The sequence below is a fragment of the Mustela putorius genome, unplaced genomic scaffold (genome assembly GCF_011764305.1).
Source record: "Mustela putorius furo isolate JIRA1106 unplaced genomic scaffold, ASM1176430v1.1 tig00537335_pilon_pilon_pilon, whole genome shotgun sequence".
NCBI lineage: Eukaryota > Metazoa > Chordata > Mammalia > Carnivora > Mustelidae > Mustela > Mustela putorius.
Genome location: NW_025422457.1, coordinates 5,312,078 through 5,328,960, shown reverse-complemented (window position 1 = coordinate 5,328,960; position 16,883 = coordinate 5,312,078). Strand labels below are relative to the sequence as shown.

At 41.0% G+C, this 16,883-nt stretch overlaps 1 protein-coding gene across 1 annotated transcript in view; it reads right to left on the bottom strand.

The window, feature by feature from the left end:
• Window positions 1–10,211: 10,211 nt before the first annotated feature.
• The window catches only part of LOC101674100 (serine/arginine-rich splicing factor SR45-like), a 51,868-nt gene continuing 45,196 nt past the window's right edge, over window positions 10,212–16,883 (bottom strand). The window contains exon 5 of the mRNA XM_045074327.1: window positions 10,212–10,836. The gene's annotated coding sequence lies outside the window, so the exon portion shown is untranslated. The remainder of the gene's footprint in view (window positions 10,837–16,883) is intronic.

Genomic DNA, 16,883 nt, shown 5'->3' with positions numbered 1-16,883 from the left:
GTCATTTAGAGAACTGAAAGAGTGCATAGGCTTGGTTAACACTCCAGGCTTTACCATTTTCCAGGACTCCATAAAGAATTGGGGAATGAACTAACACCTAAAAGAATCTGTCCAAGAATAAAATGCACTCCCAACCAGTTTCACTGATCTTTAGTATAGAATACTTAGGAAAACCTCAGGTGAGAGAACAGGGCTCAGGTCTTCCGATAAAGACTGCACGTCATTCTAATCTCATTATGGAGCTCATAAATCTTCCTCTGAGTGAAGAGAAACAAATCTCAGATGAGGAGAGCAAACTAAAGTTTAATCCACATTGAAAGATAAAAATTCATAGGGCGCCTGGGGAGCTCAGTGGGGTAAGCCTCTGCCTTCGGCTCAGGTCATGATCTCAGGGTCCTGGGATCGAGCCCCGCATCGGGCTCTCTGCTCAGCAGGGAGTCTGCGTCCCCCTCTCCCTCTGCTTGCCTCTCTGCCTACTAGTGATCTCTCTCTCTCTGTCAAATAAATAAATCTTTAAAAAAAATTTTGTGACTTAGCAATGACAAACACATACACACACAGAGTTTCAAAAAAATAAAATGAGATTCAAAAATAATTTGTTAAGAAAACTAATTGAGCACCAAAACCTCACTACTGGAGTAGGAGTCTATAGACTATGACTGCTGGCACAGATCCAGAACACCACTTATTTTTATAAAACTTTATTGGAATATGTACTATCTGCGGTTGTATTTATTAGAGTAGGTATTGTCTCAACAGCAGAGTTAAATAATTACAGCAGAAATCATACAGCCTACCAAGTGTCAAATATTTACCAAGGGGTCCTTTGCAGAAAAAGTTTGCCAACACCTGCATTAGAAAATTAATACATCACAAACAATCTGGCCCTTCTGTCTGGGGCCATTCTACCCTACCTCTGGACTTCCGCCTTCTGGCTATACCCTGAAATTGAAGGCTTCCTAGTGTAAATGCCATATGAGTGGGTGGCTCACACTTCTGGCCTTCAAACCCGGCCCCTGAGAACTACCACACTATTACATGCTTTGAAAAATGTATGCTTCACTCCCCCAACTTGAGCCAGGTATCTTTGATAATACACAATTGTAATATCCAACATTTGTTCAGCACTATATACTAGGTACTATTGTGCTTTCATAAAACAGGGAAAAAAATGATAATGGTGGAATACAAATAAAATAAAATGAGGTAATATTGCCTCAGTGGATAATACTCCCTATTGTATAATAATCCTCTTTTATTGACCTCTAAAAATGAGAAAATGAGGAAGCAGAAAAATTAGGCTCCAAGTTGATAACACTTTATTCTACTTCTTTAAACATGTTTTATCGGAAGCATATTTGTAGTAAACATTTTAGTGATTCATTTACCTTATTAACGTTCAGAAAAAAAATATCAGCTTGCAGCCCTGATTATTGAAGATTTAGAATTCTTTCAAAAAGTTGTAAGGTACAGTGAAAAATTGTATGTTACTATTTTAACCTTGGTTAGAAATAAATAGAAAGCACGTTTTATTCTCACTGGCCATTGGATTGAAATTTACAACTTTAAGGAAAATACCACACTGAACTACCTACTACTACCTCTTTATACCCCCAACTCAAGCTTTTTCAGCTCCCTGCGTGTTTCTCATTCCTGAACGGATCTTAAGTTTACCTGGTTGAAAATGATTATATAGTCTCATATAGAAGATAATTTTTGTTTAGAAACAAAATGTCTCAACATGCACATATGTCATTGTAATATTGTCACTATTTTTTTTAATTTTTATTTTATATAATTTATTATTTTTTTTATAAACATATATTTTTATCCCCAGGGGTACAGGTCTGTGAATCACCAGGTCCACACACTTCACAGCACTCACCAAAGCACACACCCTCCCCAATGTCCATGATCCCACCCCCTTCTCCCAAACCCCCTCCCCCCAGCAACCCTCAGTTTGTTTTGTGAGATTAAGAGTCACTTATGGTTTGTCTCCCTCCCAATCCCATCTTGTTTCATTTATTCTTCTCCTACCCACTTAAGCCTCCATGTTGCCTCTGCCTTCGCCTCAGGTCATGATCTCAGGGTCCTGGGATCGAGTCCCACATGGCATCTCGCATCTGGGGCTTTCTGCTCAGCAGGGAGCCTCCTTCCTCCTCTCTCTCTGCCTGCCTCTCTGCCTACTTGAGGGTCTATTTCTGGGTTCTCTATTCTGTTCCATTGATCTATGTGTCTGTTTTTGTGCCAGTACCATGCTGTCTTAATGATGACAGCTTTGTAATAGAGCTTGAAGTCCGGAATTGTGATGCCACCAACGTTGGCTTTCTTTTTCAATATCCCTTTGGCTCCATGTTGCATCACCACTTCCTCATATCAGGGAGATCATATGATAGTTGTCACTATTTTGTATATCCTCTATGATCACTGCATTTTAATTTTTAATTGCACTCAGGCATCAAAAGTATGTCAGAATATACTCAGATGTTGCTAACTAATCAAACATTTCATCATTTATTCTTCAAATATTTATCCAACTCAAACTACGCTCTCCAGGCACTGGGCAAGAGACTAGAGACTGTAAAGAATAAGCCCTGGGATTTCTGGAATTAAAGTCACGACTGCAGATGAGCTCCTCCGAGATGGACATGTAAAACAGGCGTGGGGAAAAATATTTCTTCTCATACATGAACTCTGATCATTTGGTAGTTTCCTGAACCATTTGTGAGAATGAGAGACTGAGAGAAAATTGCCAAAATCAATTAGCAGTATCTGCTATTGGGCATGTGTAATTTGGTTCATATGCTCTGTTCACAATTTTGTTTTGTAGGGAAAAAAAAAAAGACCAAGTATGGAATACTGGATATCAATATTTATGAGAGGAGTAAACGAAAGAAAGAAAAAAGCAGCAGAAAACTATTCCACAGCAATAGCAATATCATGGAAGCAACATTATAGAAGGAAGAGAGTCTACAGGAGAAAGTAGACAATAGTGTCAAATGTCAAATTCCTCTTGAAGATGGACGTTTGGCAAACTGCAATTCGTTAGTGACTTTGCTGAAAGCAGTTTCAGGAGAGTGGAGGAGTAGAAACAAGTACAGAGGCTAAAAAAATAAGGAAGTGGATGCAATCAACACTTTTCTAGAAATCTCAGATTCCTCACACTACATGCTGTTCCTTAATAAATAAAAATGCATTATCTGGTTCTGGGATTATTTCTTTATTCACAACTCTCTACTCTGAAATTGCAACATCTAGGCTGTGTTCATCTGGTATATCCAAATCTCCATGATACCATTTTTCTCTATCTGCCATACACCATCCTGGTGCTCCACTCATACACCTACTTTGCCTTTTTTGGTAATTTTTTTACTTCAGCTTTTGATAAATATCATCTTCTGTTTCAACAATATGATATATGCCATTCCTATACAATATTTACAACTCCTGGGATATCAGATTAGCTCTTTCCAAAGAAAAGAAGTTCTTTACTGAAGTCCAATAATGAGTTTTGGGTCTCCAATATCTGATTTATTAATCAAAGTTTATGTTTTTAAAAATCCTTTTAGAATATATATAAATCCTAGGGGCGCCTGGGTGGCTCAGTGGGTTAAAGCTTCTGCCTTTGGCTCAGGTCATGATCCCAGGGTCGTGGTCGAGCCCCACATCGGGCTCTCTGCTCAGCAGGGAGCCTGCTTCCTCCTCTCTCTCTCTCTGCCTGCCTCTCTGCCTACTTGTAATCTCTGCCTGTCAAATAAATTTTAAAAAAAAAATCTTTAAAAAAAGAATATATATAAATCCTGAATTTGGCTCAGTAACTGCTATGTAATTAATTCAGTAAGGAATACTTGAAGTCATACTGCAATGCATAAGGAGAAATAAACATGATTTTTCGATGTGAATATTCACTAAAATTAGGCACAATTTTGCACACAATTTATGAGTTGCAATTGCCAAACACGCAATAGGATGAGTACAGCCAAATCCAACAGCATGTCCTATGGCCAATTTGCCACACCTCAGTGGTGAGAATCTCGAAATACCAGTGTTTCCACTCACACATCAAGGCTTGTTCTAGAGAAAAGACTGAACATGATGTTTCAGATTAATCTAATTTTCCCACACTTTAATACATCTGAAGAAAAAATTAAATCAGGAGTCAGAGAAATTGAAAGAAGCTGAGTTGGGTAGAAATACAAACCATCAACAGAGAGCTCAGAGTTATGATCTAGTCTATACTCCGAAGCTGACGAAAATGACTGACTTGCCTGGATCATAGTTTTCATATGTGAAAACTGAGGGAGTGGAGTTAGATTACCTCTAAGGTTCTCTCCTGTTCTGATACCCTAGGCCACTATGAGTCTACAATGATAGAAAAAGCAGAGTAGGGGGCGCCTGGGTGGCTCAGTGGGTTAAAGCCTCTGCCTTCGGCTCAGGTCATGATCTCAGGGTCCTGGGATTGAGCCCCACATCGGACTCTCTGCTCAGCCGGGAGCCTGCTTCCTCTCTCTCTGCCTGCCTCTCTGCCTACTTGTGATCTCTTTCAAATAAATAAATAACAACAACAACAAAAAGCAGAGTAAGATACCAAGAGAAATAACAACACAGAACATCAACCTCAAACTCCAGCAGCAGGACATGAGCCCGTGTTTTAAAGATTAGGTTGGTACTTAGGACATTTAGGAAAACTGCATGTAAGTTCACTCAGAAACAAGTACTGGTCAGTCTGTGGGGCCTTTCTTAAGCTGCAGGGCTATTACGAAGGTAAGCTATGGTCAGCTGAAATGTGTACAATCAAATCATCCTTGTAAAGTAAGGAAGAAGGAAATGCCAGTCCATTGCATCATGAGTCATTAAGTGAGTCACTTAAGCTATGTCAATAGCTTGTGTAACAAGAAAAAGAAATCCGTTGTTAAATATTAGGGTAAGACTTGTGCCACATAGTTTAAAAGTCAAGAAGGCAACTTTGTTGTGGCACATGCAAACTACGAGCTCTTTACTTCATGATTATACCTTATCACATTAAAAATATTTTTTCCCTTCATTTTTATGTCTGGTATATAGTAAGTCTTCTTTGGTGGGCAATTCATAAACCTACAGCAGTCTAAAACAGTCTGATAAAAAGTTCCATTCTATCAAGCCAGTCATTATTCATTCCCTACCTGAATGTTAAAAGAAATCTTTTAACCTCATTCTCAAAGACCAGTATAAAAAGGTTAATCATTTGACAGATGTAAGGTCAAACCACTTGATGTTTCTAGAATCACCAAGTGAAATCCAATTCTGAACAGATATATCAAGTTGCAGTTGCTTTGACCAAAATGTTGGAAGAGTACCTCACCATATTTGCCGTTTAAGTAATAATCACTATTTGGTTTTTACTATGTTTCAATTGCACCAAGCATTGCACATAAATTATCTCATATAATCCTCACAGTAATTTGGGAGGTAAATATCATTATTCTTACTTCACAGATGAAGGAGCGAAGGCTTAAGGTAGTAGAATGTCAGAATGACAAAGCCAGTCTTGAAGTCACTTCTCTTAACCTCTGTGACAGCGGAAGTGTCACAGACAGAAGGTGAGCAGTTGTTAAATTCAGGGCAATAAAATCTTGCTTGTTCTTACAAAATCAAGACAAGTGAAATTCCATTTACCTGGTGGCACTTTGGAATATCCAGCAGGCACTCAATAAATGTGCAGTGATTGACAGCTGATTGATCAAGCCTGGAATTCTATGAGAACATCGTCGAAGATGAGGAGAGTGAGTTTGTGATATCAACTGGGTCAGAGAAGCAGAGAAGGTGTCATGATCCTTATGGTACGAAGGAGCATTTACAAGGTGCCTGGGTGGCTCAGTTGGTTAAGCATCTGCCTTCAGCTCAGGCCATAATCCCAGGATCCTGGGATCAAGTCCCACATTGGACTCTCTGTTCAGCTGGGTGTCCGCTTCTCCCTCTGCCTCTGCCTCTCCCCCCGACTGGTGATATCTCTCACTCATTCTCTTTCTCTCAAGTCAATAAGTAAAATCATAAAACAAACAAACAAACAAAAAGAGCACTTAAAGCACCTCAGAGAGGGTAAATAATTTATAGAAGGGCACACAGCCAGTAAGGAAAGAAGCACAGACACAAACACAGGTCCTCCAAAACCAAGTCCAGTGTTCTCCCCACAACACCACATAACCTTCCCAAACAGGGTGCTCTATCTAATTCAGTGAGGACTGTTTACCTATTTTAATTTGTTGTTTAGATTTTTTTTTTAAGATTTTATCCATTTATTTGACAGAGAAATCACAAGTAGGCAGAGAGGCAGGCAGAGAGAGAAGGGGAAGCAGGCTCCCCGCTGAGCAGAGAGCCCGATGCGGGGCTTGATCCCAGGACCCTGAAATCATGATCTGAGCTGAAGGCAGAGGCTTTAACCCGCTGAGCCACCCAGGCACCCCTGTTGCTTAGATTCTTAATGACGTACCAAGACTATCTGGGACTTTATTCCAATTCCAAATATTCTGTTAAATTATATTTTTGTGACTTCAAACATAGCCATGAACTAGATTAGATGTAATACCACTCTTGTGCCTGGAGATGAACTAAACCCTCCTACCCACAAAACCTAGAAGTGACAAAGTGCTTGCAGATGATGAGGTAGTGATGTTATTAATGCTTCCATAGTACAGGAGAAGATGGTCATTCATGGTGAGGTCTTGGAGTCTTTGCAAGGAACTCTGTAAATGTTTGCTTAATAGGTGATTGAATAAACACAACCATAGTGACCACTTATAATCCGGCCAGTGGTCTCCAGGTTAAGGACTATGAATCCCAAAGGGTATATCATAATCCAGTAGGTTATGAGAAGCAAATATTAAAATTTTTACATACAATATTCATCATCTTTTTAAAATTTCTATTCTGTAGTATAATCTATTTTGTATTTTGTATATTTTGGATTATAAATTATTGTACATGGTGGTACATGTAAATAATTTACAAATAAATAAATAAATATAAGTATGTAAGCATTAGTATTACATTATATAAAAGTTTTATTAATGGGGGTACATAATTTTAAAAATTTGTAAACTGCTGGTTAAGATCAGTTCAGCTGCCTAGCCCTCTGTGAGCCTTACAAGGGTTCCAAAATACATCTTATTCCCAAATTTTAGTGGGCATAAGAATCATTTGGGTTGCTTGGAAGAATGCAGATTACAGGGTTTCATCCTTATGCTGACTCAGTAGATCTGAGGTAGAATCTGCATTTTTAACAAATGACCGGGTAATTCCGTGGCAAGTGGTCTCAGGGGGAACACTACGTAACACGCTGCAGGAGACTGGGGAGTCAACCAGCAACGTTCAGATACTTAGATGTAGTTTTGCAAACCAAGGGTATAAAAGTTCTCCCAGGTAGGAATAAGGGCATACTGGTTGTGAGCTTAATAACTTGAAGAAAAATGATCATGATAACAATAATAACAGTAACATTAATAGAATCAGCTACCACTTACCGAGTTTAGCATAGGGTTATTTCTAATTATCACAATAATCCCACGAGGTTGCGAACAACAGCCTCACTTGACAGAGAGGAAATGGGCATTAACAAGGTTGGGCAATTTACCCAAGATTTTCCTTTACTTTTTCTGAAAGTTTGGAAGCCTAAGAAGAAACTTTATTTATAATTTCCCAACAACCCACTGTCCCACCTGTGTGGGGAACAACTAAGTTTATGATCTTGATCCTTTTCCTGCATTCGAATTCACACAATTCAAAGGTTGCTGAGAACTGCATTTCCTGTCTTCATCGCCCGTCTCTATCTTATCTGTTCACTGAGAATGATCATCTCCTTCTGTCATGTTAACGCACTAATAACATTACCGCCTGGTGTGTAAACATTTTGTTATGAGCTTGGAGAGTCCACAGATGGCTTATCTATACTCTCCTGTATAATCTACCCACAAACAAAGGTTAATTAAAGAAGATGGGTCTTCTAAATAAAAACTGTCAAATATTTAGAATTTCACTTCTCATGCCCTCATCTTTAAAATGAAAGGTATGGGGCACCTGTGTGGCTCAGTGGGTTAAGTCTCTGCCTTCAGCTCCAGTCATGATCTCAGGGTCCTGGGATTGAGCCCCACGTTGGGCTCTCTGCTCAGCGGGGAGCCTGCTTCCCCCTCTCTGCCTGCCTCTCTGCCTACTTGCGAGCTCTCTCTCTGTGTCTAATAAATAAATAAATAAAAGCTTTTAAATGAAAGGTTTGGGCTAAACATTTGCTCAAACCCTTCTATCCCAAACGTTAAAAAAAAAAAAAAGGATAATTTACCACTGCTTTCAGCAACGCATAATGGTCATTTATTTAAAAGACTTCTCCTGATTTCAGTGCCATAGCCACCTCCTTCCTTCTGCCTCTTGAAGTGTGGACTCATTTTCTTCTCAAGTTAAAGCAAGTTAGACAATCACCCTGGGAAATACACCCTGGGGAAGCCACACTCTGCTGTTAGAGGCGTGAAGTTATTGGCGTCAAGACTCTGTAAATCTCGAAAGTCCAATTCCAAAAGCCACACTGATTAGAATCCTACCTCCTCTCTCAGATTGCCCTTTGAGGGAAACTGGCTACCTTATCATAAAGACACTCAAGTAGGCCCCCAGACAGGTTGAAGGCAAAACGTAAGGAACTAAGGCCTCCAGCCAATAGCCATGTGAATGAGCCACCTTGAGCCAATGACACACAATCTTGGAAGAAGATCCTGGAGCCCCCAGTCAAGCCTTCAGATCATCACAGCTCTGGCTGATCCTTAGCCTACCACCTCATGAGAGATCCTAGGACAGAATTACCCAGCTAATCCACTCTCAAAGTCCTGGCCCTCGGAAATCATGTGCGATAGTAATGTTTGTTATGTTGAGCTTAAACACACACACACACACACACACACACGCACACCCCCCACACACCAGCAATGATACTAGTAGGACTTGCCCCTGAAATAGAATACCCAAACCGCTCCCTCAGAGATTTTCCCTGGGAGGACATCTGACCTGGACACCAAAACAATGTTTTAGGATTGTGTCTCGTTGAATCTCGTCCTCATTTCATCAGCCCCCAAATGGTTATCAAGAGCTAACATATTTCTCCCATCTCACTGCCCTCCTGGATCTTCTCAGGAAGAGAATGGTAAGTTCTGGGGCAGCTATGAGTCTGGTTTTTAACCATAAACTCATTGTTGAGTGTTGGCCTCTCATATCAAATCATTCTGACCCTATTCTATTCACCAAGCTTATATTAAAGTGGCCTACAGCTACAGGGAATCTACCCACAATAAAGACAGTGTGAACACTGATTTCTAGCCTCTAGAAGACTCTCCATGAGGCTGCATTGGATTTAGGTTCGCTTATGTGGTCTGTTAGTGTGACATTCTTGCTACTGGGCCGTTTCTATCCTACCCTGTTGAGATTTCTAGGAATTTACACAAACACGTGCTAAAGATGAACTATGTATTTTCATTTTGGCCCCAAAGGAAGCAAGGATTCTAAGTATTCAAACAAGGAATCTGTGAATCTTTGGACCTTAATGAGAACTCTTTGTGACTGGAAATATGAGCAGGAAGTTCTTTGGCTGGTCCAGAATGCCAGTGTAATAAGATAAAAATCGGTCTTGTTTTCACTTGCTCCGTGTGGGCCTGGGGGCATATCCTCACCACAAAGTTCACTCTCAGACTTCAAAGCAAATTCTGTTGTGAAGAAATGATGCCTTTCTTCAGGAACTGGAGAATGAAACTAAATATATACTTGTCTATAATGATGGTTGCAAAGATTTTTTTTTTAAACTTCCTTGTCTATGTTTTTCAAATCATAGGTTTTTACTTTGAAATGTGTGCTGCCCACATGAAATGACCCAGATACAACCTAGTAGCTTTTTCAATAGGGGATTCTCCTGTTTAGTGCCCTTCATCTTAAACAATTTGCACTGAGTTTCAAAAATATGACCACTTAGTGATTCATTACCATTTAATTTCCTAAATAAAAAATCTGACGTGGACACCAAAACAATGTGGGGCTTGGGGGGGGGATTGTTTGTTTGTTTTTAAAGATTTTATTTATTTGACAGAGAGAGATCACGAGTAGGCAGAGGCAGGCAGAGAGAGGGGCTGGGGAAGCATGCTCCCTGCTGAGCAGAGTCCAATGCGGGGCTCGATCCCAGAACCCTGAGATCATGACCTAAGCTGAAGGCAGAGGCTTAACCCACTGAGCCACCCAGGTGCCCCCAAAACAATGTTTCATAATTGTGTCTTGTTGACTCTTATTCTTATTTCATCAACCCCCAAATGGTTGAAATAACTTTTGTTGTTTTTAGCTTTTAATGGTTATGTTTCTTTGTGCCACAGAACCTTCTTCATTACTGGCAATGCAACACAGAGAAGCCATGCTTCCCCCACTTACCATGCTACTGGCACCCATCTACACCATTCCAAACAGATCCAGGTTGAACCATTCTGCCACTAACCAGCTATGGAACACTGGGCCTCAATTTCTCCAATATTGGAAGTTTGGGACTACATGGTGTTTAAGTTCCCTTTCCATGGTAATATTCTGTATACCACCCCCACCAAAAAATGTTTGTTATTTGTTTAAAGAAAAGCTTGTGAAAAGTTAACTCCTTGCAGTTTCAATTACAAAACTTAGGTAGAATATAAGTAGTCTAGTCCAAGATACTTCTAGATAATCTTCCAACATGTCTGCATACTTTCAGAAAACACAGTCTCTTCCTTCCACCTTCTGGATCTCCCACTCTCCAGGGAAGGGCTTCCTCCCCAGTGGGTTCCTTGGTTGAACACATTTCAAGATGAACAGCTGAAAAGAAAAAAGAACACTAGAACACTGCGATCATTTATCACAGTAGTTTCTCACCTGGTCATGGACATCCTATATGAACTGTCAGAAGAACAGAAGTGAACAGTGGGATATGCTCTGGTTCTGTATGTGTGGTCCTTCTCTGTCTGTCAAATACCTTCCCCTCCTTGAAAATCTGACTGTGTGAACCTTATTCTAGCTCCCAGTCCTATTCATCAGAGATCATCAACTGACCACCTACAGACTTTGTTCAGCCTACAGAGGTGTTTCCATTATCCTCCACATTCTAGAAGGACCAAGCCATCCCAGTTTTTCCAGAATTCTCCCTGTTTTAGCACCAAAAGACCCGCTTCCCAGGAGAACTCTCAGTTCCCGACAAACCAGGATGGTTGATCACCTCATTAAAAATGTTGGCCCAAGGGTCACCTGGGTGACTCAGTCAGTTGGGTGTCTGACTCTTGATTTCAGCTTGATTATGGTTTCAGGGTTGTGAGATCAAGCCTCCCATTGTGCTCAATGCTCAGCATGGAGTCTGCTTGAGATTCTGTTTCTTTCTCCCTTTGCCCTTCCTCCCTCTCTCTCTCCAAACAAACAAACAAAATCTTTTTTTAAAAATAAAATTAAAAATAAAAGTGTTTGCCTGAGAAGTGTTATTTGTTTTGTTTTGCTTTTTAAATTAGTTGCCAAGGGGCACCTGGGTGGCTCAGTGGGCTAAGCCTCTGCCTTCGGCTCAGGTCATGGTCTCAAGGTCCTGGGATCGAGCCCCAAGTCAGGCTCTCGGCTTAGTGGGGAGCCTGCTTCCCGCTCTCCCTCTGCCTTTCTCTCTGCCTACTTGTGATCTCTCTCTATCTGTTAAATAAATAAATAAAATATTAAATTAGTTGCCAAGATGTAATTATCAGGTAGTTTCATAAAAAAAAAAAAATCCAGATTTCTGGCTTCTCTTTAAGAAATGAAATGTCTGGCCCCACTGGGTCCTCTTCCGTGGCAACAATTAGCAGGAGTTGAGTATCTGCTGCCCCTTTAGATAAGGCATGTTCTTTCCAGGGTGCCACAGGCTTTGGCACTCCACACTATTTCCCCAGAGGCTGACTACCTGCCATTCATCACTGCCCTGGGCCTATTGTTTCTCTTATGGTAAAGCAGAAAGTGAAACATCCCCTACATCTATGTGTCTCTCAGAAGGAGCAAAATGGGAAAGACCGACAAAGAGGAGAAAACACATTCTTGTGCGTGGAAGTAAAGAAAACTCCCACCTGCTAATAGACCTGGCGCTCCACACCCAGCACATGACCGACTGGACCCTCCAGGCACTGACGTCCTGACATGCGTCATAGGTTCTGCCATTTCTAGTTGATGGCTGGTGAGTTTAGTCCTTTTACTCAGAAATTTGGCAGTTTTCCTTCCAAATGTGCTCAGGCCACTAGCACCCCAGAAACATTATTAAACAATGTCTTAAATACTTGATCCTTTGCGACAGGAACTCAATTTCTGTCATTGCTTCTGTCTCATATAAAAATCAGATAAACCTTATTTTCCTCACCAGGGATTTCTTGAGTTTCAGCCTCTCTAATTAATTTCTGTGCTTCATTAATCCTGAAGTCATCAAGGACTCTAGGCAAACACATATAACCTGGGGCTGGCAATCAATTTTAATATTCTTTCACAAGGGAATATTTTATAAAATGGTCATCTCCTCCATAAAACAAAAAAGGCAATCTTTACATTCCTGTCTGTTTTTGCAGGAAGTTAATCCTCATCTATAAATCCTGAATAAGCAACTAACCTAGAGGGAGTAGAGATTCTCGGCTTCACACAGGCAGGGATGGTACCCCTCTTTCGGCTCGTCATTTTAATCCCAGCAAACAGCACATGTCTGGCCCATAGTAAGCACTAGAGCACATTAACTGAATAAATGAATAAATGCGTGAATAAATAAATAAACGTTGCAGAAGAAGGAGTGAGCTTTGAAGTTGGGAGGGTATGCAGTCGAATGCCAGTCTGTGACCCCAGCTCTGCCTCTTCATAGCCAGGAGTCTTTGAACAAGCAATTTCTCTGAGCCTCAGTGTCCACATTGGCATAACAGAAATAATATCCACACCTCAAAGAGAAGCTATGGGGATTAAATGAGAAAATGTTCAAGGCCTAGTCCACAGCATGTACTCAAAAAGAGTAGCTGTTTAAGAAAATCCTTCACAAGGAAAATTGGAGAGAAAGGATGGAAGAAATTTCAAGCTATCTTTAAGTGTGAAGTACTTAAAGAGAAGAATTTAAAAGTTGTAGAGAGTTTTAAGCTTCCTATATGTGATAAATAAAATAAAATAATTAAATAAAGAGTATTCTAAAATCTTGCTCAGGTTTTTCTGTATCTCTATTTTTTTTTAAAGATGTTATTTATTTATTTGAAAGACAGAGATCACAAACAGGCAGAGAGGAAGAGAGTGAGAGAGGGAAGCAGGCTCACAGCTGAGCAGAGAGCCTGATGCGGGACTTGATCCCAGGACCCTGAGAACATGACCTGAGCTGAAGGCAGAGGCTCAACCCATTCAGCCACCCAGGCACCCCTGTATCTCTATATTTTTTAATGGCCCCCCAGTTATAACTTCATACTAATTCTGTTTAGAGTTAGATTTTTAAGTGTGTAAAACAGATAAACCATGTATCATTGCAATTAGGTTTTAAATATTGAAAAGCATACAGATGGAAAGTTAAGAATAGAAGACTGTGTGGGTTTTATTCTTCCAATAAAATGAATTAAATAATATATAACCACTCGGTGGTGTAAGATGAATGAGGTACACAGTAATCTTATAAAAATAGATCTATTCAAATAAAGAAACCTTTATAGATGTCAAATAATAAAAAAGAAATCAAGTCAAGTATTTTAGCTTAGCCAACATAAAAATTGCCAATCGAGATTCTATGCAATTTAAGCCTTTTCTAAGACTTAAGTTTAAACCAGTGCTCTAAAGTAGAAATAAATGTACATGGCCAGCTATGAAAGTCAGTGCTCAGGCTAAACAATCTCACACTTTTCGAGCTGTAAGCTATAAACTGCTCTGACCTCCAGGAGATCTCGGATCATGGTTTTATTGACCTTGGTTCGTCTGAGACTGCTGCTTCAGGGCCGCCATGCTACTTGTGATCACAGACATGCTGCGCATCATTGGGGAAAAGTAATTATTTCTGAAGTCGTGTAAATGCTACTGATCAGTACTACCTACAAGGGACTCTCGATTATTCGGCTGTTTTTTTAGTATGAATACGTATTTCCTGGCAGATATAAACTTGAAGATTCATTTACTTTTTTATCACTCATCTCTCCATCCTTCCATAGCACCATACCTGTGTTCTAGGTGGCCTGTCCTCAGCGTCCCAAAATGCCTTCTTGGGCTGCAGAAACTGGAGAGCAAAAATCCACATCTCCCAGACCTGTCAGCAGCCAGGGTTTTAGTTTTAATTTGTCCCACTAATCAGAAGCACAAGAGCCGGGAGATCAGGGAAGCCAAAGCAGAAGCATTGGTCGTTTTGCTCTTTCTTTTGGCCAACGCAGAGATCACAGTACCTGGTTTTTCCGGGGCAGTTTCCCAATCTTGACAGCTCCTGACAGTGCTGACCTTCTCATGCTAACTTCGTGATCCTGGCAGTCATGGTTGGGTCTCAGAGCCAGCAGAGGACACTTCAGCTTCCTGGTCTGGCAGGAGAGAGGGCTCCTGAATGCTTCCCTTGGGGGCTCAGTCAGTGTGTGGCTTTCCAGGTTGTTCTTGAAAGCCCAACCTGGAGGTTGTTTCTTCAGCCCTCTCAGGGATTCCGTAAACCACATGCTACAGTTAATCCCTTTCTGCTTAAGGTGGCTAAAATGGATTCTATTCTTTGCAACTGAACCCTGACAGACATAGCACCCTTCACTTCTAACTACTGAGAATCTCTTCCATGCTGAAATTGCTTAGGAGATAGGCTTATTCATTCAATCAGCACACGGACTCTCGGCCTGGAACTGTTTTCATTAGGGGGCTGCCATGATAAATAAAGCAGATAAGGTTGAGGGCTCAGAGAGCATCCTTGTAAGAGAGAGAAAAACAGAAATTCACCATGTAAACAAAGAATAATTCAACCTACATAAAACAAATAATTACAGAGATAAATGTAATGAAGAAATTAATCACAGTAACATGATACACAGTATCTCTGGCAGGCAGGGAGAGTCCTCAGGGAAGGCTTCTCTGAGCAAGTTACATTTGAGTAGGGACCTAAGTAACAAGCTGGGGTCCACCCCTATGTGATGATGTGTCGATAGGGCTTTCCAGAAGCAGAAACTAAAAGAAAAAGACAGGAAGGTGAGAATGAGTTCAGGATGTACAAGAGGCAGAAGAAAGGCTAGTATGACTACAGCTTAGTGAGGACGGAGGCATGAGGTAGGAGTCCATTCATTCATTCATTCATTAGATATTTGCTAAGCACTTACTATTCTGGGCACTCGCAGTAGAGCAGTGAACAGAGACAAAAATCACTGTTCTCATGGAGGTTATATTCTAGCAGTAGAAAAGGAAGGTGAATAAATAGGAAAAACACATATCGTATTAGATGAGCTGTTCTCAACCAGGGATGATTTTTCTCCCCAGGAGACATTTGGCAATGTCTGGAGATATTTTTGGTTGTCACAACTGGGAAGAAGAAAAGAGTTGCTAGTATTTAGTGGGTAAGAAGCCAGGGATGCTTCTAAACATCCTACAAAGCACAGAGTAATCCCCAACAACAAAGAATCATTCCAAAATGTCAATAGTGCCAAGATGGTGGGGCACCTGAGTGGTTCAGTTGGTTAAGTGTCTCCTTTCCGCTCAGGTCATAATCCCAGGATCCTGTGATCAGCCCGGAGTCAGGCTCCTTGCTCAGCAGGGAGCCTGCTTCTCCCTCTCCCTCTGCCTTCTGTTCCTCCTGATCATGCTCTCTTTCTCTCTCAAATGAATAAATAAAGTCTTTAAAAAAAAAAAAAAAAGTGCCAACGCAGAGAAACCCGGTATTTTGTAGTGACAAGAACTATGGAGAAAAAGGTCAGAAAAAGGTCAGAAAAAGGTGATAGGAGAAAGCAGGGGCAGGGCATGGGGAATTGAGGGCAGGGCAGGGAAGCAGTTCAGGGAAGAATACAATAAGAATATAACATTTGAACAAAAACCTGGGCAAGACAAGGCAGGAGCTTTGAGGATTATCTATGGGAAAAACATCGCAGGGCAGGAAACAGCAAATGTAAAGGCTCAGGGACCGACACGTCTGGCAAGCTCCAGGGAGAGAGACGTGGCAGGGACTAGTGAGCTTGGGGGAGGGGGGGGCCAGAGATGAAATCGAAAAGGATACCATGGCCTGAGTTTCTGCCTGTGCTCTGAGTGATCAAGAATCAATTACTAACTCAGATAAGTTAAGGAGCTTTGGGCAGACCAGTGACACGAGTTCTGACTTCATCTGTAAATGGACTGCACTGGCTGCTGTTTGGAAAATGATTCATAAAAGAATGGGGGCAGAAAGCAGGGAGACCAATTAGGAGACAGTGAACCGTGAGAGGAGGAGAGGTGGTAAGGATGACATCCAAACTGTGGCGTGAGCATGTGGAAGGTCTAAGTCGCTCCAACAGTGATGGGGAGCAGCAGGGGGTGTGGGGGGTATTTTGGGAGGCAGCAGACAGGAGGCATTCTGTGTTGGACACGTTCAGTCTGAGGTTCCTACTAGAAATTCAAATGAGGATGTCACTGATGTTAGAATACGAGTCTGGATTTTAGGAGAGAAGCCTGGGCTGGATATGTAAATCTACTGGAACTGATGAAGACTTGGAATCTAAAGCCACAGGTATACAAATCACTACGGAACTGAGCATGGAGAGCAATGGAGTCCGTTGACTGGAGAGCTAAGCAGGTGGCCCATGTGCAAAACATGTATCAAACTGCTAAAAATATATGGTCCAATGTTTTGCTAGAAAAGACAAGTTACAGGGCATCTGGGTGGCTCAGTCAGTTAAGTGATTTACTCTTGATTTCAGCTCAGGTCATGATCTCAG